This window comes from Narcine bancroftii, chromosome 12 (assembly GCF_036971445.1).
Source record: "Narcine bancroftii isolate sNarBan1 chromosome 12, sNarBan1.hap1, whole genome shotgun sequence".
NCBI classification, from domain to species: Eukaryota; Metazoa; Chordata; class Chondrichthyes; order Torpediniformes; family Narcinidae; genus Narcine; species Narcine bancroftii.
Window position 1 is genome coordinate 31,555,288 of NC_091480.1, and position 26,981 is coordinate 31,582,268.

A 26,981-nucleotide genomic window follows, 5' to 3' on the forward strand; every position below is an offset into this window, starting at 1 on the left:
TGACCATTAGAGAAGCTCTCACCAATCTGGTTATCCTTTGATCCCAGTTGATGTGCCCATGCAAGCCATTCAGTTGAGGGGCATTTAGGAAATAAATGCGGGTTTTAGGGGTGTCTATGCCATGGAAAATCAACAAAAAGAAAAGCAGAAGTTGAAATTGTAAGTTACCTGTATGACCCAATAGAGCAATGACCCAAAATTCAGATGCAAGCAACGCAGTATCCATCCAGGTCAATGTGTCTGCTCTCTTTTTTACCACTGATCCTAATTCTAATGAGATTAGGTTGATTAGTGACTCTTGACTGGAAAGAACTCGTTTGGGCAGAAATCTTGTAGTTTGTAGCTGCTGCTGTCCCTTGGCACAAGCAGATAGGCACCAAAACTGTACAAGTAAAGAAAAATACAGATGCTGGAATGAAAATTTCAGAAATAGCAGTTCAGACATCATCTTGTGGGGGAAAAAAATCAGCATTAAGAATGCAGGTTAAAGACCAGAACTGGGAGAGAAAACTAATTTGTTTTCAGTAGGGATAAGGTGACCGACATCAAGATCTGCTCACACTGTTCAGGAATTTGAATTTGGCCACTTTTGAGGGGAATTTTAAACAGCTACAAATTACACACAAATGTACTCATGCACATGAAATGTGCTTGGTGATTAGAGTAGGGGCTGTACACGACCTGATGTCATCAATATTTCCAGCAGGGTGAAAAACCCATTCTAAAATGGGTTGAATCACCTGCTTCAAAAGGGCGTCAATCATCCCAGTGTCCAAGAAGGGGCAGAATTGGCTGCCTCAACGACGGTCGCCCAATAGCGCAAACATCTTCTGTGATTAAATGCTTTGAGAGGTTGGTCTTGGCCAGAATTAACACATAGCTAAGTAAAGGACTGGCCCCACTGCAATTCACCCATCATCATAATCGCTCCATAGAAGAAACAATATTCACTGGCTCTACATTCAGCTCCAGATCACCTGGAAAACGGCAACTCATTCATACGGCTGCTCTTCGTCGACTACAGCTCAGCCTTCAACACCATTATTCCTTTGGTGCTGGTCAACAAGCTCCAAACCCTGGGCCTCTGGTCACCCCTCTGCAACTTGTTCCTTGACGTCTTCATCAGAAGACCACAGTCAATACGAACTGGAAACAGCATTTCCTCCTCACTAACGATCAACACAGGCGCTCCTCAAAGATGCATGCTTAGCCCATTGCTCTACTCGTTCTACACCCATGAGTGTGTGGCTAGGCACATTTCAAATGCTATCTACAAATTTTCTGATGACACCACGGTTGTTGGCAGAATCACAGACGGCAATGAGGAAGTGTACAGGAGGGAGATTGATCAGCTAGTTGAGTGGTGTCATGGCAACAGCCTTGCGCTCAGCATTAGCAAAACTAACCTGGTCCATCTCTGACAACACTCTCCCCTTCCTGGATCTCTCTGTCTCCATCTTGGGAGACAAGCTTTCCAATGACATATACTACAAACCCACTAATTCTACCACTCTCTTGACTACACTTCCTCACACCCTTCCCCCTGCAAGGATTCTATTCCCTTCTCTCAATTTCTCTGTCTCTGCTGCATCTGTTCTCAAGTTGAGGTCTTCCAGTCCAGATCTTCTAAAATGTCTCCCTTCTTCCACAAACATGGTTTCTCCTCCACCACCATCAACTTAGCCCTCACCCGCATCTCCTCCATTTCCCGCTCATCTGCCCTGGCCCTCTCTGCCCCAGATGCAATATTCTCATCTACTGCCCCACCAGCCTTCACATCCAACATATCATCCACCGGAATTTCCGGCATTTACAAAAGGATCCCACAACCACACACATCTTCTCCTCTCCTACTCTCTCTGCCTTCCATAGTGACTCTGTGACTCCCTCGTGCACTCATCCCTCCTCACCAATCACCCACCCTGGCACTTTTCCCTGTGGCCACAGAAGGTGCCCCACTTGCGCCCACACCTCCTCCCTCACCATGGTATGGGGCCCCAAACAGGCCTTTCAAGTGAAGCAACACCTCACTTGTGTATCCGCAGGATTGATTTACTGCATCTGGTGCCCCCTTTGTGGCCTTCTCTACATTGGGGAGACTGGGTGCAGACTGGCAGATTGCTTCGCTGAGCTCCTTCACCCCACCTGCACCAGTGACAGACACCTCCCAGTAGCCAAACATTTCAATTCTGTGCCACACTCCCATACTCACATGTTTGTCTATGGCCTTATCCCACCAAGACCACAAGTAAATTGGAACAACCACACCTGATTTTCCGTCTGGACACTCTCTAACCAGATGGCAATAACATTTTCTGGTTCTATTAAGCTGCTCTTCTCTCCCATTCTCCCCCTTCCAGCTCTCCTCCCCCTCTTCCCTCTCTATTCACCTAGCCATCCCTCCTCCCTTTGCTTGCCCTTGTTCCCTCCCTCCCTTCACCACCTATTACCTCTTGCCTTTGCGACCCTACTCCTATTCGCACGCCTGCCAACATTTTTTCACATCTTGATGAAGAGCTCATGCCTGAAATGTCGGGCTTTGTATTTTTACCTTTGCTACATAAAGGACTCTGTTTGACCTGCTGAGTTTATCCAGCACTCTGTGTTTTTACTTCAACCTCAGTGTCTACAGATTTTTCGTGTTTCACTCCTTCCTGTCTTTTTCTTACACTATTTTTATTTATTTTGTGAGGTGATCTATTTAAATGTTTGCACCGTGATGCTGCCGTAAAACAGCGAATTTCGTGATGCTTATGACAATAAATTCTGATTCTGATAGCTTGATCCATTCCATTTTGAGGCATAAACACGTGATTGTGCATAACTGTGGAAAAAGTTTGGCCTCCATTGTGACTGATTTGACCTCCTTCAAATTACAATGAATGTAGCAGGAAAGAGAACACAAGTTACGGTTTATCTTGGACTTAAAGGATATAAATGTGGATTGGATCTATTGCTGATATCAAACCATTACTAGTCAAGTGTAAATGGCCCCATATCAGAATTGGAAGCAGAGTGCTTAGTTTTCACTGCTTCTTCTCATTAGTAGATGGTAGAATCCCAATCATTGCATGGAAAAATGAACCAACAGCATCAAGCCTGTTCTGCCCTTCACCAAGGTCTGATTGCAATTCCTCCAGTTACTCTCCCAGTCACTAGCGATTTTTATTTTCCTTTATATAGACTATTCAACAGTTCTATAAAATCAACTGCAATTCCACATTCCTACCCAGCTCCAGTAACTTTCCGCCCACTTGGTAAGAAAATCTGGCTCATCTGGGCTCCGCTTGAAGGACTTTCCTTCCACTCCCCTTCGTGGAAGTAAGTTCCAAGACTTGCGAGGGTTAAGAGAGAAACAGGGTGAAATTATTTTGCTCGAAGGAATTTCATTTCTCTCTCAACTCTCCTAACCCATCCCTTATCTTTGTTCGCCTGCTCATTTTAACTTGCTCTGCTTTCATGCTCTCACAATTGCCATTATTTAAATTTAAAATACTCATCTCCAGCCCATTTTCTTTCCCTCAAACTGAATGTAAAAATCAATCAAATTATGATTGCTTCTACCTAGGGAGGCTTTCATGATGAGATTGTTAATTAATGCTATCTCAGTACACAATGCCAGGTCTAGTAGAGAGAGGGCCCGAGGCAAGGCCAACTACTTCCACCACCCCTCCAAAAAAAAGGTCAACTTTGATTTTCAAAAATAGGTTTTGTAGAAAAAAATGAACAAATTGAAACTGCCAAATTTACTTTAAATTGCAAGAAAGAATAAGGCAAAATTACTGACCTAGATTTTCACAAACTTTGCAGCTTTATTATATTTAACATAATATAAAATATATTAGCGCTAAAAAGTATTTTGCTTAATAGTTAAAAGATAAAAACAAGTGTATAAAAAGCACTAAACAACAAAGTTAACAATAAAACAATTAATTTAAATCATAATAATGTATCTTTTATCAACAAGCATTGAAACTACTCACAGGCCTGACTACTAAAAGTGATAGCACTTATCTGCTGTCAAAGCCAAATTTCCTGAAGTTTGATAGAGATAGGTTCTGCCGTGAGTGTGTGTGGGTGCTGCACAGACTCAATGCAGATATCTATATATAAAACAGTTACACAACAGAACAAATATATGAGCACGAAGAAACAAATATGAGCACTCTTCATGAGAAGAGTGGGAAAAGATACTGTATATTTTTATTTGTGTGTGTGGCCACCACAAGGTACATGTAATAAATCAAACATAAGTTGCTTTCAGATACCAGCATTTATTTTATTTTATCTGTATTCATCTTTTATGAGTCTTTTTAAAAATATTAATATTTTGTTCAAAAGGATCCCCCCCTTGTCTCTCTTTACAATATCAATATTCTTTACCAAGCGCCCCTTTTGCCTCTACCAGGGAACGTAGCCCCCCTCAAAATTGTAGACCAATGCCACCTACCCCCCTCCCCCTTCCCTGTTCTGGCTTACCAACCTTCAAATCCCGCCACACAGTACTCCACTTGATGTCAACTGAAGCGCTGCGGCCACTGTTGATGTCGCCAGAACTGCGTGCCTGTGCAAAGCTGCGCTAGATATTCCCCCATCTCTGGGCCAACCACAGGTGCACCTGCTGGCTATAGTACTCAAATTCATTGCGCATGCGCTAGCCAGCATTTGCTCATGCACAAAAGAATAAAGGTGGCCGTGCCTAGCCAGGCAATGGACCGCAGGTACCAACTAATAAAGTAAGTACACTTTTTCACACTTAACGCAGTGTCTGACCATCCTGCCTGCGCCCTATGTGCCTTGAGTATAGACATTCCCTTTTTAGCTTTTGGGTGTGTAAACCTGAGTCACTGTCTCAAAAATATTGGGATATTCCTCATCCAGGCTAAAATTTCACATTTGATTTTTTTCTCCAGTCTATATAAAGATTGCCTTCCATTAGCAAAGATGAATGACCTTAAACCTCCAGATTCAAGAACAAGAACTTTCCTGCTGTTTTAAGATTTTTAAATGGACTCAGACTCGTAATAATAGATCCCCTTGCACTGTTTATAACTACTGTTTCTCTATATCGTGCGCTATTAGACTTATTGTAACGCTATTCCTTATACTGTTGAATAACACAAAAGCTGGACCACCGTGACAGAGGCGCACCAAAGAAGAGGTACAAGGACTGCCTAAAGAAATCTCTTGATGCCTGCCACATTGACCCCCGCCAGGGGGCTGATCTCGCCTCAAGCCGTGCATCTTGGTGCCTCACAGTTTGGCGGGCAGCAACCTCCTTTGAAGAAGACCGCAGAGCCCACCTCACTGACAAAAGACAAAGGAGGAAAAACCCAACACCCAACCCCAACCCACCAATTTTCCCTTGCAACCGCTTCTGCCTGTCCAACATCGGACTTGTCAGCCACAAACGAGCCTGCAGCTGACGTGGACATTGCCCCTCCATAAATCTTCGTCCGCGAAGCCAAGCCAAACAAAAGAAAGGACATAAAGCAAACAAAGAGTTGTTGGAGGAACTCAACACCAGAGAAATGGTCAGTCAATGTTTTGGGTCAAATCCTGTTTTCAAGACTAGTCTTAATAAAGGGCTTTGACTCAAAATATTGACTGACCATTTCTACTCATAGATGCTATTGGACCTGGTGAGTTCCTCCAGCAATTCTTTGTCTTCCTTACATTGTTGTTTGCTTGTTATTAGTGCACTACCCTTTTCTTTGAATTGACTTGCTTGGATTGCGATGGAAACAAAGCTTTTTAACTATGTCTCGGTGCACTTGACAATGAACAATTCAATTAAGATTAAATTCCCCTGTATAATCATGGTACCTTTTTAACATTTTGCTACTTTTTCTTCCTTTCTCCTCCATCCCCCCATATGTTAACTGTTGCAATATCCTGTACACCACTCCCACTCTTACATCCAAATTGGTTGTACTGCAGGGTCCTTGAACTTAGATCATCCCTCTCTATTGTACTGAGGCCGTCACTAATTAGCAGAGCCACCTTTCCACATTTTCCTAATTTCCCTGTCCTTTCTAAATATAAGACATCCATCAATATACAGGTGGCGGCACGGATGGTATAGCAGTTAGCCCAATGCCTTTACAGCACCAGCGATCAGGACTGGACGGGGGTTCGAGTCCCGCGCTGTCTGTAAGGAGTTTGTAGGTTCTCCCCGTGTCTGCCTGGGTTTTGTCAGGGGGATCTGGTTTCCTCCCATTTTCAAAAGCACACCGGGGGTTAATGGTGTGTAAATTGGGCGGCACAGATGCGTAGGCCAAAATGGCTTGTTACTGTGCTGTATGTATGTCTAAAATTAAATAGGGTCCTGCAGCCAAATCTCTGTTATAGGTATCAGATTATTCCTATTTATTTCTGTTTGCACTCTCAGTTTATCTCCTTCATTTCAAATGCTACTTGTATCCAGATACAGATTAGTTTGGTCCTTTTATTACTTGTACAACCTCTGGCCTTATCTATTGATTTATCCTTACGCTGTACTGTCATAGTCTGTTTATCATTTCCCATATTAATGCCTTTCCCTCCAGCCTTGTTGCTATGATGGGCCACACCATTGTAACTGTGGTGTCATTCCTTGACATTTAGTTTAAACACCTCTCTGCATTCCTCATTATGCAGCTTGCTAGAACACTTGCCTCATTTGGGCACCATCCTATTATAATATAACCCACTTTCAATGCATTAACCTCTAAGCTACACATTAATTTTTCTAACCCTCTGCCAATTTAGAAGTAGCTCAGGTTACAATACAATTGGGGTTGTCCTTAACAATGTGGTACCTTATTTCTCACACTGACTCTGAGGAGCCCCTTTCTGTGTCCCATATGACATTGGTATCTAGATATACTCTATGGAGTAGATCCTTCACTCTATACGTTCCTCCCCAGACTTTAACATTCTTGTTCTTATATAGGGTTAGGGTTAGGGTTAGGGTTAGGGTTAGGGTTAGGGTTGTTCTTCCACTCCCCAGGACATCACAGTGTCTAGAGCTTAGCCTCCAGTACAATGATGGACTTGAAGGTCTTCAGCCACAACCATTCACAGCAGCCCTTGATCGCACTGATGTCCCAGAGATCCCATGTGCTGCAACCCTATTTCCAATCCTACCAGGGATGAGAGGTCAGTGCCCATGATGGACAGCTGCAACTCAGACCTGTCTCCAATCCTACCAGGGATGAGAGGTCAGTGCCCATGATGGACAGCTGCAACTCGGACCTGGCTCCAATCCTACCAGGGATGAGGGGTCAGTGCCCATGCTGGATAGCTGCAACTCAAACCTATCTCCAATCCTACCAGGGATGAGAGGTCAGTGCCCATGATGGACAGCTGCAACTCGGACCTGTCTCCAATCCTACCAGGGATGAGGGGTCAGTGCCCATGCTGGATAGCTGCAACTCGGACCTGTCTCCAGTCCTACTAGAGATGAGGGGTCAGTGCCCATGCTGGATAGCTGCAACTCAAACCTGTCTCCAATCCTACCAGGGATGACAGGTCAGTGCCCGTGACGGACAGCTAGATTTACTACTTTTTTGTCCTCCTACCTTACCTCCATCACTATCTTGCCTGCAGCATCTCTATCCTGGAACATAGAGCTGCCAATCCTCCCTCAACCATGTTTCTATTGTGGCTATAATATCCCATTCCTGTGAATTTATTTCCCTTGTTCTTGGATCAAAGTAAATGCAGTTAATCTCTCCTCACTCCCTGATTTTCCCCTCTCTGTCCTGTCTATGGAAATTGGCTGCTTTATCATTTACATTAGCCTCAGCTTTCCCATCTGCCACACTATTACTAAGGTCCCATTCCCCTGCCAGATGAGTTCAAACCCTCTCAAGTTGTTCCAGAAAAAGTCACAACCAAGGTATTGGTGCCCCCTTAGTTCTTTGCAATAATTTATAAAGCAGAAGAGAAAATACTCACCAATCTCGACTGGACACGACTTCAAGCTCAAGCAACGTTGACTCCTGCTTCCACCTCACCAAAGTTGACACCCTGAAGGGTTTAGGAGACTCATTGAATTAGTTGAACTCCCATCTTGTTTCAGGTTTGCACTGTGATGCGGCTGGTGGATCTTTCACCTCCCAGCTTCAGTGAACCGGGTTCGATCCTGGACTCAGGTGCTGACTACATTCTCCCATTGACTGCTTGGGTTACCTCCAGGTGTTCCAGCTACCTGACATACCAAAAAGACAAGCAGGTTGGCAGGTTGATTGGCCACTGTAGCTAATCCCTAATGTGTAACTGATAGATTGAGGGGAAATGAGAGAATGTGCAGGATCAGTGTTGATGGATGCTTGACGGTTGATATGGATTCATTGAGTTAAAGGGCCTGTTATCAGGATGTATGAATACAATAGTTTATAATTGTAGTTAAATCCAATCACAAAGTCATTGCTGCCTAAATAATGACAAAATGCCTCCTGCTGCAGCTAAACTTTTCATAAACTGCCATTTATGTCACAAGACAAGGATCATGGACGAAGTCAACAGCAACTCTGCAGCATTTGTGGTACTACATGGAAGCAGATTGTTAGAGATGCAAGATCAGGTTGAGTTCATGGCATTCTCAGGACCAGGTTAGCATCCAGATGACATGGTCCATGTAGGGCCCAATGATGTGGATACGAAGGGTGAGGAGGTCCTGCAAGGTGAGTTCAGGGAGTTAGGAACTAGATTGCAGGACAGGACCTCCAGGATTGTGATCTCAGCATTGCTACCCATGCCACGTGCTAGTGAGGTTAGAAATAGGAGCATTATGTAGCTTAACGTGTGGCTAAAGAGATGGGCTAGAGGGAGGGCTTCAGGTTTTTGGATCACTGGGCTCTCTTCCTGGGAAGTTGAAACCTGTTCTGACGGGATGGTTTGCACCTGAACTGGAGGGTAAGGTTTGCTATTGCTGCTCCAGGGGGGTTTAAACTAAATTTGCAGGGGTCTACAAACCATATTACCGGAGTGGATAGAGGAGTGGAGGGAGAAAAAGATGGTGAAGATTGCAGGTAATGTCAGAAGTCAAAGGATTGTACGTGATGGCAATTTTCTCAGGTGTATCTGTATCAATGCAAGAAGTACCAAAGGAATAGCAGATAAGCTTAGAGCGTGGATTGGGGAGTGGAAATCAGGAGGGCTAAAAGAAGATATTGTGGCCATCAGTAAAATTTGGTTGTGGTAGGGTCACGACTGACAGCTCAATGTTGTGGACTACCATTGTTCAGACACTATAGAAAGGAGAGAATGAAAGAGGAAAGAGTGGCATTGGTCATCAGGGAAAATATCACAGATATGATCAGGGAGGACAGACCCAAGGGTTCATCTACTGGACCCATATGGATGGAACTGAGGAATAGGAAAGGAATAGCCACACTCATGGAATTGCATTATAAATTGCCCAATAGTCAACGAGAATTGTAGGAACAAATCTGTCGAGAGATAACAGAGAGCTGCAGAAAACATAAGGTTGTGATAGTAGGAGGTTTTAACTTTCCAAATATTTTCTGGGATTCCCAAACTTTAAAAGGGCTGGGTGGTTTGCCAAACGTGTTCAGTAAATCAATATATAGAGGAACCAACTAGAGAGAAAGAAATACTGGATCTCCTATTGGGGAATGAGACAGGACATGTGACAGAATTATGTGTAGGGGAACATTTTTGGTCTAATGATCATAATGGCACTAGTTGCAGGTTAATTATGGAGAAAGATGGGTCTGGTCCTTGGGTTGCGATACTAAATTGAAGGAAGGCCAATTTTGGGGAAATGGGAAAGGATCTAAAGTAAGTGGTTTGGGAGAAGTTGTTTTGTGGAAAGGATGTGTGATATAAGTGGAAGACCTTTAAAGGTGAAAAATTTTGAGAGTACAGTGTTTGTACATTCCAGTTTGGATTAAAGGCAAAGTAAACAGACCCTTGGTTTTTGAGGGATATTGGGGATATAGTTTGGAAGGTGTATAATGGGTTTAGACAATATGGAGCAAATGAGGTACTTGAGGAGTATTAAAACATGCAAGAAAATCCTCAATAAAGAAATCAGGAAGGCTAAAAAAAATGAAGTTGGATTGGCAATCCTAAGGGTTTCTACAGGTATATTAAGAACAAAAGGATAGTAAGGGACAAAAGATGGGGAGATCTTAAATAATTTTTTGCATAATTATTTACTCAGGAAACTGGCACAGTGTCATGAGAAGAGAGATCATGGAACCTATACAAATTAAAGAGAAAGTGCTTGCTGTCTTCAAGCAAATGAGGGTGGATAAATCCACAGGGCCTGACAAGATATTCCTTTGAACCTTGAGGGAGACTAGTGTAGAAATTGCAGGGACTTCTGGCTGAAATATTTAAAATGTCTTTTGCCATGGGTGTTGTGTCAGAGGATTAGAGGGTAGTTCACATTGTTCCTTTCTTTTAAAAAAAGTTTCAAAATTAATCCTGGAAATTGTAGCCTGACTTTCAGGAAATTACAGTATGTACCTCTATTCTGAGATCTCTCTGTTCTACTGCACTCCTTAGTGCCCTACAATTTACTGTGTATGCCCTTTATTGGTTTGTCCTTCCTAATGCAACACCTTCGCATTAAATTAATGGCAAGTGTCTTTTGGGATCGGGTATACAAGTACAGGTACACAATCCTTTATCCAGACATCTAAAATCCGGAAAGCTCCAAAAACCGGCATTGTTTTCCTGGTGCTGGTACAGCAGAGGGAAAGATGGGGGGGGGGGGAGGGAGAGAGAGAGAGAGAGAGAGAGAGAGAGAGAGAGAGAGAGAGAGAGAGAGAGAGAGAAGATGAGAAGACAGCAGCTCGACTCGGGTGGGCAAGGGGGAGAGAGATGCCAACGCGACTGGAAGCGGGTGGATACAGCAGCACAATTTGGGTGGGCTTAAATCTGAGGCAGCTGGCTTTTGTTCTGAAATCCGGAAAAATCCAAAATTCGGTCCCCCAAGAGTTCCAGATAAAGGATTGTGTACCTGTATTTGGATAATCAGGGACAGATTATGGATAGTAAACAAAGCTTTGTGTATGGTAGGTCATGTTTAACCAAACTTATAGAGTTTTCAAGAAGGTTATAAGGAAAGTTGATGAAGGAAAAGCTGTGGATTTTGTCCACATGAATTTTAGTAAGGCCTTTAACAAGGTCCCATATGGGAGGTAGTCAACTAGATTTAACTTTGGCTACATGGGAGAAGTGTGAGTGTGGTAGTGGATGGTTGCTTTTATGACTGGAGACCTGTGACTAGTGGTGGGCCTCAAAGTTCGGTGCTGGGACCATTGCTGTTTGTCACCTGGATGATCATGTGGTAAATTGGATCAGCAAATTTGCACATGATACAAAGATTGGAGGTGTTATGAACCCTGAGGAAGGCTTTAAAAGCTTAGAGAGGGATCTGGACCAGCTGGAAAAATGGGCTAAAAAATAGCAGATGAAATTTAATGCGAACAAGTGTGAGGTGTTGCATTTGGAAGGACAAACCAATAAAAGGCATATACAGTAAATGGTAGGGCACTAAGGAATGCAGTAGAACAGAGAGATCTCAGAATAGAGATACATACTATAATTTCCTGAAAGAGCCATCACTGGTAGATAGGATTGTAAAGAGAGATTTTGACATATTGGCTTCATAAATCAAAATATTGAGTATAGGAGGTGGGATGTTATGGTGAAATAGTACAAGACATTGGTTAGGCCAAATTTGGAGTATTGTGTCAATTTTTGGTTACCTAACTATAGAAAAGATATCAATAAGATTGAAAGAGTGCAGAGAAGATTTACTAGGATATTGCCTGGACTTCAGGAACTAAGTTACAGGGAAAGGTTAAACAGGTTGGGAGTTTATTCCCTGGAGAGTAAAAGAATTGGGGGGGGGGGGGGCATTTTATAGAGGTATTTATGATGGGTCTAGACAGAGTAAATATAGGTAGGCTTTTTCCACTGAGGGTAGGTGAGATACAAACCAGTGGACATGAGTTGAAGGTGAAAGGGGAAAAGTTAAGGGGAACATTAGAGGGAACTTCTTCACACAGGGTCTTGGGAGTGTGGAATGAGCTGCCAGCTGAAGTGGTAAATACAGGTTCAATTTTAATGTTTAAAAAGAATTTGGACAGGTGTATGGATTGGAGGGGTATGGGAGGCTATGGTCAGGATGCAGGTCTGTGGGACTAAGGAAAATAATAATTTGGCATGGATTAGAAGAGCTGTAATGTAGTTATATTTACTGATCAGTGGTTATCATATTTACTGAGCGTGTAAGTTGAAAATTGGGTCACTGCTGGTATCCAGAGAAGTATTCTGCTAAGGCAGTTGAGAGTTGTAATGTATATAACAGTCATGAATGGCCATCGTTACCAGTAATTGTGATGGCTAAACTTTCAAATAATGCTCAATTGCGTGGAAGTGGCAGATGATACAAGAAAATTAATTTGTAAATCCAGTGCAAAAGTTAATAATTGGGTTGATTGTGGCTTTGCTCAATGACGAAAAATAGTTGACAGAAACTCTTTTTACCACTCATCTTTTTTTCCACTGAAGTCAGTTAATTGCAGGACAGAAAGCCGGAGAATGCGTCACTTACTTGGTTATTACCGATTTAATATTATCACATAAAATTAAACCCTACTCCGATCCATTTTAACCTACTTTCACATTAGCAGTGGGCATGCACAAATTCCAAAAACAGTATTTTGATGTGGTTGAATACAAAACCTTTGAAAGTTAAGGGTCTGGCCTCATACTAGCATGTAAGCTCATCACACTTTAAACAGCAGATCAAGCCCTTGGAGGGAATGCAGAAGCATGACAATGAACTTTCATTATGTGCCAAATTAATACAGTTTGCCTTGGAGAGGAGACGGTTATGGAGAGATTTTATAGAGCTGTTTAATAGTTTTGAGAAAGGAAAATAAGGATCACTGGCAACTGGGCTAGTAAGTGGAGGACAGATATTTAAGATAAATGGTGAAAAAGCAAGTAGGGAAATTTGGAGGTTTTTTTAAAATGCGACAAATACCTGCAGATTACAGGTTTAAACTCAGCAACTCCACATAACCCAGGGCACAGATCACCCAAGTCTATTTCCAGGGACAAACATTTGATGCTTTTGAAATTAAATGCAAGGCTGATTATCGCTTCATATTAACAGCTGAGTATGTCCTGGATAACTGTAATAAACTATTATTTAAGGCATAATTTCATTTAGATCAAACCAAAATAACATTTCACAGTACTACATCAGGCTGAAGTCATGTGCTAATTGTGGGAATAACTCATTGAAAATAATTGAAAAGGCATCTTGATTTGCAATATGGTATGGAAGGATAACTATCTTCGAGATAAAGCCAGGTTGAACTCTTTCAAGCTGACATAAAGCGCATTCCCGATGCAGTACATGAAGATGAAATAAAATGCCTCAAAATGTTCTCTGTCATCTGGTGTATGGCTACTTAGCTTGATGTCTATCATTATTGCAAAAGAGGTCAGATTCACTAAATCATCTCAGTTAGTTTATCATATTCAGAAATGGTCCAAGCAGACATCAACGATGAATTGATCATTCATCTTGCCTCTCCTTATTTATTTAAAAGTGATGACTAATATGACTTGGAAAAGAACAAAGAATTTCCTTTTAGTCAAGTCTGAAAATCAAAGGATTGTCTCCCACTGAAATCCTACAGAAATCATCCCCTTTGTGAACTATTTATTCTTACAAACCTACTTGTGAAATTCAGATGAAACAAAACAATTAGTAAAATAGTAAACATTCCTACTTTTGCTTTGTTTCTCATCATATAAATAGATCCAAGGACTATTAAATGTGTCTTCAATTTCAAAAATGCAATCAGCTCATTATTGATTATATTGTTACACATACAGTTAATCTTGGATCAGATAAAAGCAGTGTTACAATTAAATTTTATCTAAAAGTCAATTGATTTCTAGACCTAACCACCGAAGGAGAAAGCCTAGTAAATCCTGAATATGGCAAGACCACAACTGCCTGGCAGTTCTGTCCAAAGCACTTTCAGAAATGAAGGCATGCTGAATGGAATAATGGCATTACTTAAGTGGACAGATTTTCTTTGTGACATTATCAACAACTGTTGGCAAACTTTTGTTTGAAAACATTACTTTTAACAATCTAAAGATTAGACAATAATTTCAATAAACCATGAACAACCCCATTAATTGCATGGACACGTCTGATTTTGGAGACCCCACACTTGGTAATTATTGAGAATAACTCATATTGGTGGTTTGCACCATTTATCTTTTTGGGATTTGGAGGTTGCTTTACTTTAGATATTAGTTAATGGAGTAAAACTGATCATCCAGCAATACCAGACTAGCAGATTTTCTGAACTATTGGATACACTGGCATGATATACTTTTCAGTGAACACAGTGAGTTTACAAAGAGCAGGAACTGTGCAAGCACTCTGCACCCGAGCCCCAGCCACAAACCTAGCCCATGGCCTTCTAAACACCAGCACTGACTCTGGCCACATACACCCCCACAGTTTGGACCCCAGTTCTGGCTGTACACCCAAGCCTTGGCTATGGCCACTCACCCTGATTGCATTCGAGACCCCGGCTCATATTCCATTTCCAATCCATCATGACTAAATTTTCTCTAATGTGTGGAAAATATGTCGTTGATTAAACCAATAGATTTTTATATATTGAATACATAAATTATGGGCGGCACAGTTAGGGTAATGGTTAGCACAATGCTATTACAGTGCCAGTGATCTGGGTTTCGTATCTGTTGGGCACTACCAGTTGCCCCAATAATCACAGAGACAAAGACTGAGGGGAACGATAGACTTTATAATACACAAGACTTGCTGTCCCAGGTCCAAGCTAGGGAAGTGCAGGGAAGGAAGAGGTGATTCGACCTTTATAGCCTGGGTCACAGGGGAGGAGTCTAGGAGAGGATATCATCAGGAGGGCGGGCCAGCCCGTGCCTGTACTGGCCAGTACATACAATACCATATCATTACAGTGTCCGGCGCTGTCTGTAAGGAGTTTGTATGTTCTCCATGTGTTTGTGTGGGTTTCCTTTAGGTGCTCTATTTTCCGCCTACCCTTCATAAATTTACAGGGGTTGCAGGTTAATTGGAGCATTTGGGAAGCACGGTCTCATGGGCTGAAAGGGCCAGTTACCTAATGCCTAAAATTTAAAAATATAATACAGATTTATCTCTTCTGAATGTTATTTTGCACAGTTGAAGTAAAATACATTTCTCAGTGGTGTTAATCTCCTCTCCTTCTGCTCTTGGCGCAATAAGCTTCTTTATTAGAGGGAAACAACTGTAGTTTGCACCCATTAAGATATCGGCTATCGTTTTCTGCTCAGGAACTCCTCCTGAGCCTTCAGTGGTATTTCTGTCTAGGGAGAGAAAGCTCAAGATAATTAAAGAAAAGTCTCAGAATATTTTCTTATTGCAGAAAAGTATGGTTCCTCACTGTTTATAGAGTAAGGATGTTTGGAGAACCAGCATGTTAGCATCATTTTCAGCAGACCTGAAATTAACCTAAAACAATTCCTTGGATCTCTTGTCGCCTAGTCTGTTGGGTGCTCCTGCCTCTTTCTGCTTTATTCCACATGCTCACATTTGGCAAATGCAAGTAATATTAATACACACACAAAGTTTCCAAAACTTTGATTCCAGCAACCATTTTATACCAAGATCCTTAATCTTCCTTCCCTCATCCTGCTCCCCATCCCACTGACAGGAACATTGTTTAAAGTTTCACAAGAGATCAAATGTTTCACAAATGAAATGAAGACTTCCTCTTCCATATAGTTTTCATTCCATTCCATTTTCTCAGAGGATAATTGAACTGATGTCAACATCACATTTCAAAGGTACCGATGAATTCAACCTATTTTTCTGCCCTCAGCAATAGCAATACAATCTTGAAAAGTCTCCCATTATCATTCTCAGATCTAATTATTTTAGATAGGAACTAATTCATAATATATGCAATCATTGTTAATGTCCCCATTTTGCAAATAATTCCTGAGTATGCTAATGCAGTTAGAAAATGTTATTTCCCCTCTTACTGATTCACTCTATTGTGATGTTGTAGAGCTCGTCGAAAGAATCAAAGACTTGTTGATCCAAACCAAGGCTTTTATTAGCAAAAGACAGGAGCTCTTCACAGGTGGCCGACCAGTCCGGAATGATCCAACCTAGCTAGGAACACAACCCTTTAAGGCCTAGACAGTAGGCGTGGCTAGCTCTCAGCCAATCACTGTAAGCACAGTCTAGATACTGTAACTATATACACTATATACATTGGTGATAGATCTGTACTATCACAGATGTTCTCCCATTTTTCAATTCATTTTATTTGTGTGGGACTGTCCCGTTAAGAGAACAGATTTAACAAAAGCCTGCAGGTTTTGGAAAGGGGCTGTGGACTAGCAGCAGACATTGAAGTCAGCATGTTCTGAAAGTTGATACATTTGCAGAGTGAAGGGAAAAGACATGAAGCAGAGACCATGTCACCAGCTTATTGAAAAGACAGTACACAGTTTGTTCAGGAGGCTATTTTAAGAAGGCGGCACAAGAGTAAAGAGCTCTTTGACCTCTTTTGTGGGAATGAGAAACCTACAGCCTCATTGTGTGGTAATAGACAAACTGTCAGATTTCTTTCTGTTAATTATAGAGGGATGAGAAGACCATTCCACTGACCCATGTAAAGGCTTCTACTTGCAGAATAAATACTGCACTCTACTTCGACTGACCTGCGAAAAGGGTTCTAATTGCAGAAGAAATACTGTGAGTCACTTGAGTTTGGCAGATCCATGAAAAAGATTCTGGAAGCTTTGTGAGCGTCACTTACTTCATGTCCCCTATGCCAAAGAAGAGGGGAATTTTAGTTGGCACTCGTCTAAAAGAGACACTTAATTGAAGCACCTCAACAAGGGTTTCATAAGCTACTCAACATTCTCTCACCCCCCCCCCCCCATCTTTTCCACCCACTTCATAAACTGTTAATTTCTTTTAAGGCCTGCATATCTGATCCATCTAAAGCCTGTGTGTCCCATTCGTCTAAGGTTTGTGTGTCACGACCATCTAAAGCCGGCCAATTTCAAGTGCATGTATCATCACAAAAGTTCCGAAACTGAACTTTGACCTGCCTTCTGAGAATTGGGCCTTGAGCTGTAGTGGCTTGGGGTATTCCACACACACACCAACATATATTTGCGCATGGTTAGAGTTTAGGTTAGATAAGTGTACATAAATTTAGTTAAGTTTAGATAAGCATAAATAAATTAGAGTAGGTGTTATATAATTGTTAATTAATAATTTAAAATATTATTTTAAATATAACACCATCTGGGCTAACTTTTATCGCTGGTGTTTAGTATGTAACATTATGTATTGCAGTTAGTGAGTGATGGTTGACACAAGGCTGGTCTTCATTCTCTGTTCTAAGGATTTATATTCTACCAATTTGCAGTGAATGCTCTCCTTTACACTGATGAGAGACTTTCACTCAACTTGATTCACTTAGGTCCTGATGCCAGATTTTTATTCCAGTCAGTGTGAAGGCAAACCATTTGGAATGTGAACTACATCCTGAAGGTCAACTATTACCTCTGTTGCTTTAAACATCACTAACTGAATGTGATGCATGGTACTGGTAATCTGAAGCACCATGGCACAGATGAGTGAACTGAATCAATTATCTCAAAAAGCACAGGTATAAAGCATTTAATGACAAGCCAGGGAATATACCAGAACTTATTCTGAATTAACATGACTTGTTCAAGATGTGTAACCAGCCTATCCTAGATAATATAAAAAAAAGATTGAATCCTTATATTTCCAAAGTAAATTATTTTAGAGTTTTAGAATTAATACAACAATCATCTTCAAAAAATTAGGTTAAAAAGATTTAGTTTAAAGTAATTCAGTCCTAAATGAACCAGTTAATTATAAATGTGTTAATAACCAGAGGATTTTGCATTTATGGAATGGTACTTAGTGAATGTCATACAGCAGAATATATAGTTTTCCTTTAACTTATTCCTGTTTCTGACTAGCCCCTGCTTGGCACTGTCTTCCTTTTTGTATTTATTTTCCATTTAAGCAATTTTTGCCTCTGTCCTGCTTCACTCTTTGTTTAGTCTGTTAGCAGATCAATCTTCTGTGGCAGAATGGCTGTAAATCTTCATCGAGGCAGGTCCGTTTTGTCAATATGTGTTTGTGGTTTTGCTCCAGCAACATATTCTTCATGAGTTACCTATAACAAGGAAAATCTTGTCCAGAAGTGGCAGAGTTTTACCACAATCAAGAAAGGTCAATTCTTAGGGTGATATGAGTGGAGCAGCAGCAATTTTGTTTTGCCTTGATAAATAATTTGAAAACATAATTATACTGTGATTAGGAATTGTTTGTTGATTTTTAGGAAGGAGATGCAACTGTGTGCATTGATGGGACAGAGGTGGAGAGTACCAGGATCTTCAAGTTCCTGGGGCTCTATATTTGAGAAGATCTCTCTTGGAAACAGCACATTGAGGCAACTGTGAAGAAGGCACATCAGTGCCTTTACTTTGTAAGGAGTCTAAGGAGATTTGAATGTTGTCAAATACCTGATCAAACTTTGACAGGTGCACTGTAGAAAGTGCACTAAGAGATTGCATCACAGCCTGGTTTGGCAATTCAAGCGCCCAGGAACTCAGGAAATTGTAGAAACTATAGCCAGGTCCATTGTGGTACAACACACTAACGCAGGTGGGGACCTCACTGGAGTTCTCAGGCTGGCCCGTCTTCGACCTGGTAACTCCTCCCCGAACTTTCCCAATAAAGACTGATAGCCCTAGTCTCCTCCTTCAGTGCCAGCCTTGGATCCAGGCCAGATGCATGTAGTTATGTTCAGGATATTAAAGTCTTTAATCACTTGCTTCATGTATGCTTGTGGTTATTGTTCACACCACATCCTTACTAGGCTTTAATCTCCCAGCTGTTGCAAAAATCTATGTGAGGCAGTACCTCAAAAAGGCAACCACATCATAAAGGACCCCACCTCCCTAGTCACGACCTCATCTAACTGCTGCAGAAGGTACAGGTCTGAGAACCAGTATTTCTTAAGTATGGGAACAGCTTCTTTCCAACAGCAATTAGACTGTTGAGTCTCCCCTTACTACAATCATCATGGACTGCTCCAACAGCACAAAAGGACTGTCCACACCCTCTCCATGGATGCTGATTTCTATAACTACTGCAACACTAGGCAAAATAAACCCAATCTGCTTCAGGAACTCAGTGAGTCAGGCAGCATGACCTGCAGTCATGTTCGTGTGGAAATCATCCTTTCTCCTTATGAATGTGAGGAATTTTTCCATATCCCAAAGGTGGGTTAATTGGTCCTTGCAAAAGGCATACAAGGAATGTCAAGGTAGAGTTAATGGGTGTGAATGAAAATAAATTATAGAATGATGGGATTACTCTGTGTACCAACACAGTGGGCCGAACTGCCTCCTCTATGAGAAGAATTAACAAATTGATCATTTTCTTCTCACAAGACCATGTTGACTTTGAAGTTCTTATATTTGTCTAAGTACCTTGTTATAACATTGTCAATAATAGCTTCTATCATTTTCTCTAGTGACTGGCCTGTAGTTTCATACTTTCTCTCCTTTAACATAAAAAAGTTCTATTTGCTATTTTCTGATCTAATGGAATCTTCACCAAATAAAGAACATTTTTGAAACTTAAAACCAATCTGCTGGAGAACCTCAGTGGGTCAGGTAGCATCCATAGAGATATGGGGCTGACAGAACAGACCATGATTAGTGCAACAAGGGGAGGTTCAACACCCTGACAGCTGTTGGAAAGAAACCATTCTTGAACCTAGAGGTGCTGGTCTTCAGAAGTCTGTCCTTCTGCCCAAAGGGAGCAGTGAGAAGAGGTTGTTACCCGGGTGGTGGTTGCCTTCTCGCATAGATTTCTATAACAGCTGGGAGGTTAAAGCCTGAGATGGACCTGGCTACGTTTATTACCTTCTGCAGCTTTTGGCATTCCTGGACCCTTGAATTGCAACCAGCCAGTATACTTTGTACAGTGCACCTGTAGAAGTTCGATAGAGAATTCGACAACATGCAGAATCTCCTCAGAAAGTAGAGGTATCGATGTGCCTTCTTCGTGGTTGCCTCGATGTGCTGGAAAGGTTTTCTGAATTAAGAACTCCCAGGAATTTGAAGGTTCTGACTCCCTCCACCTCCATCCCTTCAATGTAGACAGATGGATGATCTTTCAGCCTCTCTTACCTGAACTCAACACTCAGCTCCTTCCATGGTATAATTGTTTCCAAATTATTCACCAAGCAAAACGGAATTGCTGATGCTCCATTCTGATCACTGTAAGAATTGTCTTAGCAGTGAAAAACTCTGTCACTTCTGGACAAGATTTTTGTTGTTAAAGCTAACTCACGACGAATATGTTCCTAAAGCAAAACTGCAAACACATATTGATAGAATGGATAAACCTAGGTGAAGATTTACAGCCATTTTGTAACAGAAGATCTATCTGACAACAGACTAAAGGAGGACATTGAATTGATATTTCAAGTGCTCTCAGAAAAATAATTTTAGCTAAAGGATGTATAGAATATACTGGCTTCACTGCCCTGAAAGGTCCATTGCCTGAGGCTTTGTGTAATGACAGGGTGCCACTGACTGTTTTAGACATTGGGTTCTGACTGATGTCTTCACGTGCAGGTAATCTACACAATGGAATGATAATTGGATATTTTTTGGAAGCTTGTTAGGGGAAAGGAAAATTGTGAGGGGCAGGGGGTGGTTGGGGAGGACTGATTATCAAAAGAATTGTAGCTGATGAATTGTAGCTGAGCATCATGGGCAGTGATAAACTAGGTGGTGGAGTTTTTTTGGAGTTTGTGGCTTTATCATTGTCCTTGGGCATCTGGATGGTAGAAGCATGAGGTGGTTGGAGGGTTATCGAGGCAGGTTTACCTGGTGCTTTGGATCTGTGACTTAGAGGGTCAACAATGATATAAAATGGGGACAGTTGGTGGGGTGTGGGAGGCAAGGGTAATATATAGTGCAGGGATTTATCTAGAAACATGCAAGGTCAATATGGATATATAAGCAAAGGCTTCAGTCTAGCTCTGCTTTGGAGATGCTATTCAATTGTTTGGAAATCCCTCGATTTTGTCATGTTTCACTCACTGGGCCCATTTCCATTCTGTTTAAACTTAGCTGGAAATTTATTACAATGTTGCTTAACATCAAAAGTTCAGCATGGCCAAAGTCACAAGCATGCTAGATCATTGGAGCTTTACTTTACACAACACCACCACAGCTGTTCGATCCTATGGATAATTCTCTTAAACAGCATGTTTAACTATACAAAAGGAGGGCCTTTACAAAAGGAGGGCCATTGCAATCTGAAACAGGGTTACGGTGCATTGATTAGCTCAGGGAACATACTGTAGTTTTGGCCTGCAGAAATATTTCATGTCATTGGTCACTCAGTAATGGTCGCTCCTTTGGATACTTCAGCCCAAGTTTTCACATAATCTCCTGAAGGAGCAGTGCATGCAGAATATTGCCATCCAGAGCATTCACAAGGGAGAAATCAAAGGTGACTGATGTCAAAATTGCCGAATGGAATTTCCAAATTGACGACAAACATTGCTTTTGTGTTTTGCCACAAAAAAAAATCAATTTTCAATTGAATGATGCTTTAAAAATATTCACTGCTATGTGATTGAATTTCAAGGCCAGTACATTTTACAGGTGTGGGAAGTTTTCCTTGACCTTTTCTAAATGTCACCAAAACATGGTGAGATAATTAGTTTGTCTTCTGCATTCAATCTCTGCTTTGTGTTGAAACTAATATTAAATGAAAAATGTCATTTCTCTTTTGGTTTAATATACCTCCTAAAGTTTATAGAATGCAAAATAAAAGTGTTAACTAGATGTGTCAATTTTGGTCATGACTCATTCAGCTAACTTGAAATTCATCACTAGTCAATAGTTAAATGTTATGGAATGCAGAAGGGTGGATGGATCAATCTCCTGAGGTGAGGTCTGTTACAGATGGTCAAGGGAAGCAATGGAGGAGACAGCCTGTGCCTGAGGGAGATCTCTGCATCTTTGTTATCCACAGGGAGTAGTGCCAGAAGACTGGAACTTACCTGATATTGCTCCTTTATTAAAGCAGGCCAGCGGGAATTAGACAGGTCTGCAAGCTTTTTGTCAACAATAGGGAAATTATTGTAGAAAATAATGCACAGTTGGCGTAGTGGTCAGCGCTACATTCTTTACAGCACCAGTGATCAGGACCGGGCCTGTGTTCGAATCCTGCACTGTCTGTAAGGAATATGTACGTTCTTCCCGTGTCTACATGGGTTTTTCCCAGTGGCTCCGGTTTCTTCCCACCCTTCAAAAACGTACGGGGATGTAGACTAATGACATACAAATTGGGCAGCACGAACTTGTAGGGCCGAATTGGACTGTTACAATGCTGTGTGTCTAAATTTATTTATTTTTAATTAGATTTAAATTTAAAATCCTAAAGCATAGGAATTATGTACATTTACAAAGGATGGGGTTGATAGGAATAATCAGTGGGAATTTGTGCAGAGAAAATCCTGCCTCACTAATTTAGTTTATTTTTTTTGATATAACTCTAATAACTACTAAAGGCAGGGCAGATAAGGTCACACATGGCAGGCTAGTCCAGCATGTGAAGGCACATGGGATTCAAGGTGAGCTGGCTAATTGGATCCAGCATTGGCTTGGTGACAAGAGGCAGATGGTAGTGGTGGAAGGGTGGCTTTCCAATTGGAAGTCTGTGATCAGTGGCTTACCACCGATCATTTTAAATGGAGAAGGAATGTTTAGCAAGTTTTCAGGTGACATGGAAGATGATGGTTTGTGGAAGGTTATCCAAGGCTACTGCAGGATATAGATCAGATCGGAAATTGGGCAGAGTGCTGGCAGAAGGAATTTAATCCTGACAAGTAAGAGGTAACGCATTTTGGAAAGTCAATTAATGAAAGCCAATGAAAAGCAGAACCCTGGGGTTTGAGTCCAGAGTTCCCTAAAAGTGGCAAGATACATAGATATGGTGGTAGCAAGCAGATGGCTAACCTACCTTCATTGAAATAAAAGTTAGGATCTTATGAAGCAGTTACAAAATCCTTGTTAGACCACTCTCGGAGTATTGTGAACAGTTCTGGTCATCAAAATATAGGAAAGATGTAGTTCTGCTGGACAGAGAGCAAAGAAGAAGCCGCAGGATGTTGGAGGACTTTAGTTATGGGGAGAGTGGATAGGCTACGTTTGTTTTCCCTGAAGGAGGGAGTAAGAGGGATGACCTGGCAGGTTTATACAATGTTATGAGGGTGACATATAGGGTAGAATTCAGAATCTCTTTCCTATCATAGGAGAAGGACCACAGTCTAAAGTCCTCCCATTTCCTGGCACTGAGGGGCTGACATTGAGAGGAAACCCCTCTACCAACAGAAAAGTAGGGGGGGGGGGCTGTTGTGGAAAGGACAATGAGAAGAATGTAAAATGTATAATGATGAAACGTTCCGGGGGTGTAGGTTAATTGGGTGTAAATTTGATGCCATGAATTCATGGGTCAAAATGGTCTGTTACTGTGCTGTATGTATAAATCTAAATATTTTAATTTAAATAAGAATGTATTGGTATGATTGACACCAAGATGTAAAAAGTATTGAATGATCTTCTTGTTTTGTAAATAATTTATTGTGAATAAAATATATTTTTGGAGGGGAGAAACAGCATCAAAGACCAGAGGTTAGATTTAAGGTGAGTGAAAGGAGTTTTAAAGGATGTAAGGGGAAGGTCTTTTACACCAATATCTGGAACTTGATGTCAGAAGAGGTGGAAGAGTTAGATGTATTCACTATGTTTAAGAGACATTTCTTCAGGTGAGGTGGAGAAGGATATGGGTGGAGCATAGGCCAGTGGGATTCAAGGAGATAGGCTAAGTGGTTAGCATGGACTTGGTGGGCCAAAGGGCCTCTTTCTGTACTGTACGACTCTATGACTCAAAATTCTGCTAGTTGGCACTGAAAATGCATTTCACTGCATTGAAAAAAAAAATAGGAGAATCTGTTTCTGGATTTGACCAATGGAGAGAGAAGAATTGAGAGAGATAATTCACCACAAGTATGAATCCACCTTTCTCCTTTATCTTGCTGAGGTGTATTGAACAGAATTTTAATTTTCAGTAACTGAAATGCAGATGCTACTCCTCCCCTTAAATATCACATAATTTTACTAAAAATCACAAACTAGGCAAGTTTTATTTTGAGCAAGAAAACAATATTTAGAATCATTGTCAAAGCTTTCTTTTCATTTTATTGTTGTGAACACTGTTCTAATTAAATAAGATTATGGCAAGGAGTTTGGTGCCGCACTTACCACCGTGTGGGTTTCGTGTCACCTTCTGAACACCGATGGATGGATGATCTTTGGAATTTTACATTTCCCTTCCCATGGTACCCATTGGTGATGCACTGATTACGGCAAATAAATTGACATGTTGAGGAGTCATTAAATGCCCTAGAAATCTTGAATCTAATGGGTTTTAAAATGTTATTTGGAAACTAATTAGAGAAAATCAAAAGAAATATAGCATTCTGTATGGTCCTTTTACATTTTTAGAAACAAGCTCTGCTTAAAAGGCTTCTGGGGAAAGAAATCATTTTAATAATTTTAGGTTTTTTCCACTATGGATTTCATTCATATTTTAAAGTATTTACAGAAAGACTTTGAAGCTGGTTACACAGTTTCATTGCTACATATTAGAGATATAACCTTCATGAAACACAAGGCCATATGTTAAGTGTCGAGTTAAGGAAGCATTACTGGTCCCTACAGGAAAGGCAGCAAGTTAAAGATTGTAAAATGCATAAAAGCATGCAGTAAGATCGCACTGGATCCTGATCCCAAGCTAAGGAGTTTCCAGGATGAGGGGATTGAATTTTCTGCATGCATACCATGAAGTAACACCATTCTTTTGCTTACATATATGATCAGTCCATAGCATTGTGCTATAATGAAAGCTGCAAGCTACAGATGAACCCAAGGAAGATTTGTGCTTCAACCTTGGGCTGCATTCCAGAGGGAGAAAAAACAGATCATCCTGGGTGAACTTCAATACCAGGATCAGAAAGGCTACAATCCTCTGTAAATGTGCGATTAGCAATGAAGGAGTAGGGAAAGCTAACTTCAGTGGAAACTACCTCCTGATAAAATGCTTGGATGGACCCCAACCTTCTATAACAACAGACCTCATTTCAAGAGGGACAAATGCTCAAACTTTCACGACAACATCCCCAGAACACAGGCTCAACACCTGTTTGACTGCATCACACTGAGTGAGATGGCAAGGATGTCTGCAGCATCTGTTGCATGACAGATACCAATACTAATTTTTTGCCTCACCTGACAGAGTCTGCAGGTCCCACATTGGCCTCATCAGTTATCTTGGAATGAACAGTATAGTGATAACCTCTTAGCCTATCTCCTCGAATCCCACTTGCCTATGCTCCACCCATATGCAGGGATGTTTAATCCTGACTGACTGCCTAAGAAGAATATAGGAACAATGCAGTAGTTTACACTGAATTATGTTGCCTTTGCACATCAGTTCTGAATGACAACATTGGCATTCAGCCATGAAGCTAAATCCTGAACTTCTGAGTACAGACTATGAAATGCAGGAGCTCAGGACTAACTGAGATATTGAATCTCTCTTTTCGTTTTCCTGCTGCCCATTACAATGAAATTCCTCAGCATTATATTCAGGGATCAGTTGATCTGAGCGGGTGGCGGGGGGACAAGGCTTCCATGGCTCCCAATTGTGTGTCTCGGGTACAGATTAAATAGAGGCAACAGGAAGCTAAACATTTTGCTTCTTTTTGATCATTTGTAAGCTTTTTTGTGTACTGAATTAACTTTTTTCACTTTTCAATAACATCTTTTGGTTCTTTTACTTTTTTTATTATTAGTAATTTTTAAACAATCACCTCCAGTTTCCTCACACTTCCCAATGTCCTGTAGGATGATAGGTTATTTAGCAACTGTAATTGGCCTCTTGTGTATGTGGATGGAAGATCCTGAGAGCAGTTCAGCAAAATAGATGACAGGGAAGATTAGTGGGATTATAGAAATGCTCTGTGTGCTGGCATAGATTTACTGGGGTGAATTACATCCTTCTATATAAAAATGTATGAGAAAATATGGAAATTAAGCTATTGAACATATTTACTTTATTAACTTTAATAAAAACATCTTATCTATCTGTGAACATGGAGGATGTACAAAACGTCTCAAAGTTTAAATTAAACTTTATGTTATGAAACCTCATTTAGTCGGGATGAAATTAAATTTGCAAGTGGATATCATTTTATTTCTATAATTGCATTTCTCAGTACAAAAGTAAATGATGAAGCTATCTTGATAAATGAAAGATACAGATTACGCAGTTTTCAGATAACTGCACGCGAGGAAATGACTACTAGGAGATAAATTGCCATTGCTTGGATGCCGTTATTTTGTAATGTTACACGCTATATGTACCAAAGGATTTTATTTCGCCCCAATGGATAAATTTCAAACATTAAATTCAGTCATTATTCTGAAAAATTAATATCTGTAGAAAATTGGGAGAGGTTGCACATTAAACAATTTAATAGTCCTCATTAGAAACCAATGATTTTATCACATGGGGTAAGACTATGAAAGATTGACTTTTTATTCATCTTGAAATAAATCCTGTATTTTCCATTAACCATTTCTATTGTCCAAAGCCATTCACCTTTTCCCTTTATCTCAATCCTCCGATTCTCAAAACATCTGCTCACATTCAACTGATAATTTCAACCTCTAATCATTTTTGTAGCTTTAAAATTTTTGTAGTTCAAAAACGTATTGAGGGGTGTAGGTTAATGGGG

At 40.8% G+C, this 26,981-nt stretch overlaps 1 long non-coding RNA gene across 1 annotated transcript in view; it reads right to left on the reverse strand.

The window, feature by feature from the left end:
* LOC138747303 (uncharacterized) overlaps nucleotides 1–16,860 on the reverse strand; it is a 34,310-nt gene extending 17,450 nt beyond the window's left edge. The window contains exons 1-2 of the long non-coding RNA XR_011347422.1: nucleotides 16,759–16,860; nucleotides 7,942–8,194 (exon numbers count right to left, since the gene is read on the reverse strand). This is a non-coding gene — a long non-coding RNA (uncharacterized lncRNA). The remainder of the gene's footprint in view (nucleotides 1–7,941; nucleotides 8,195–16,758) is intronic.
* Nucleotides 16,861–26,981: the final 10,121 nt, after the last annotated feature.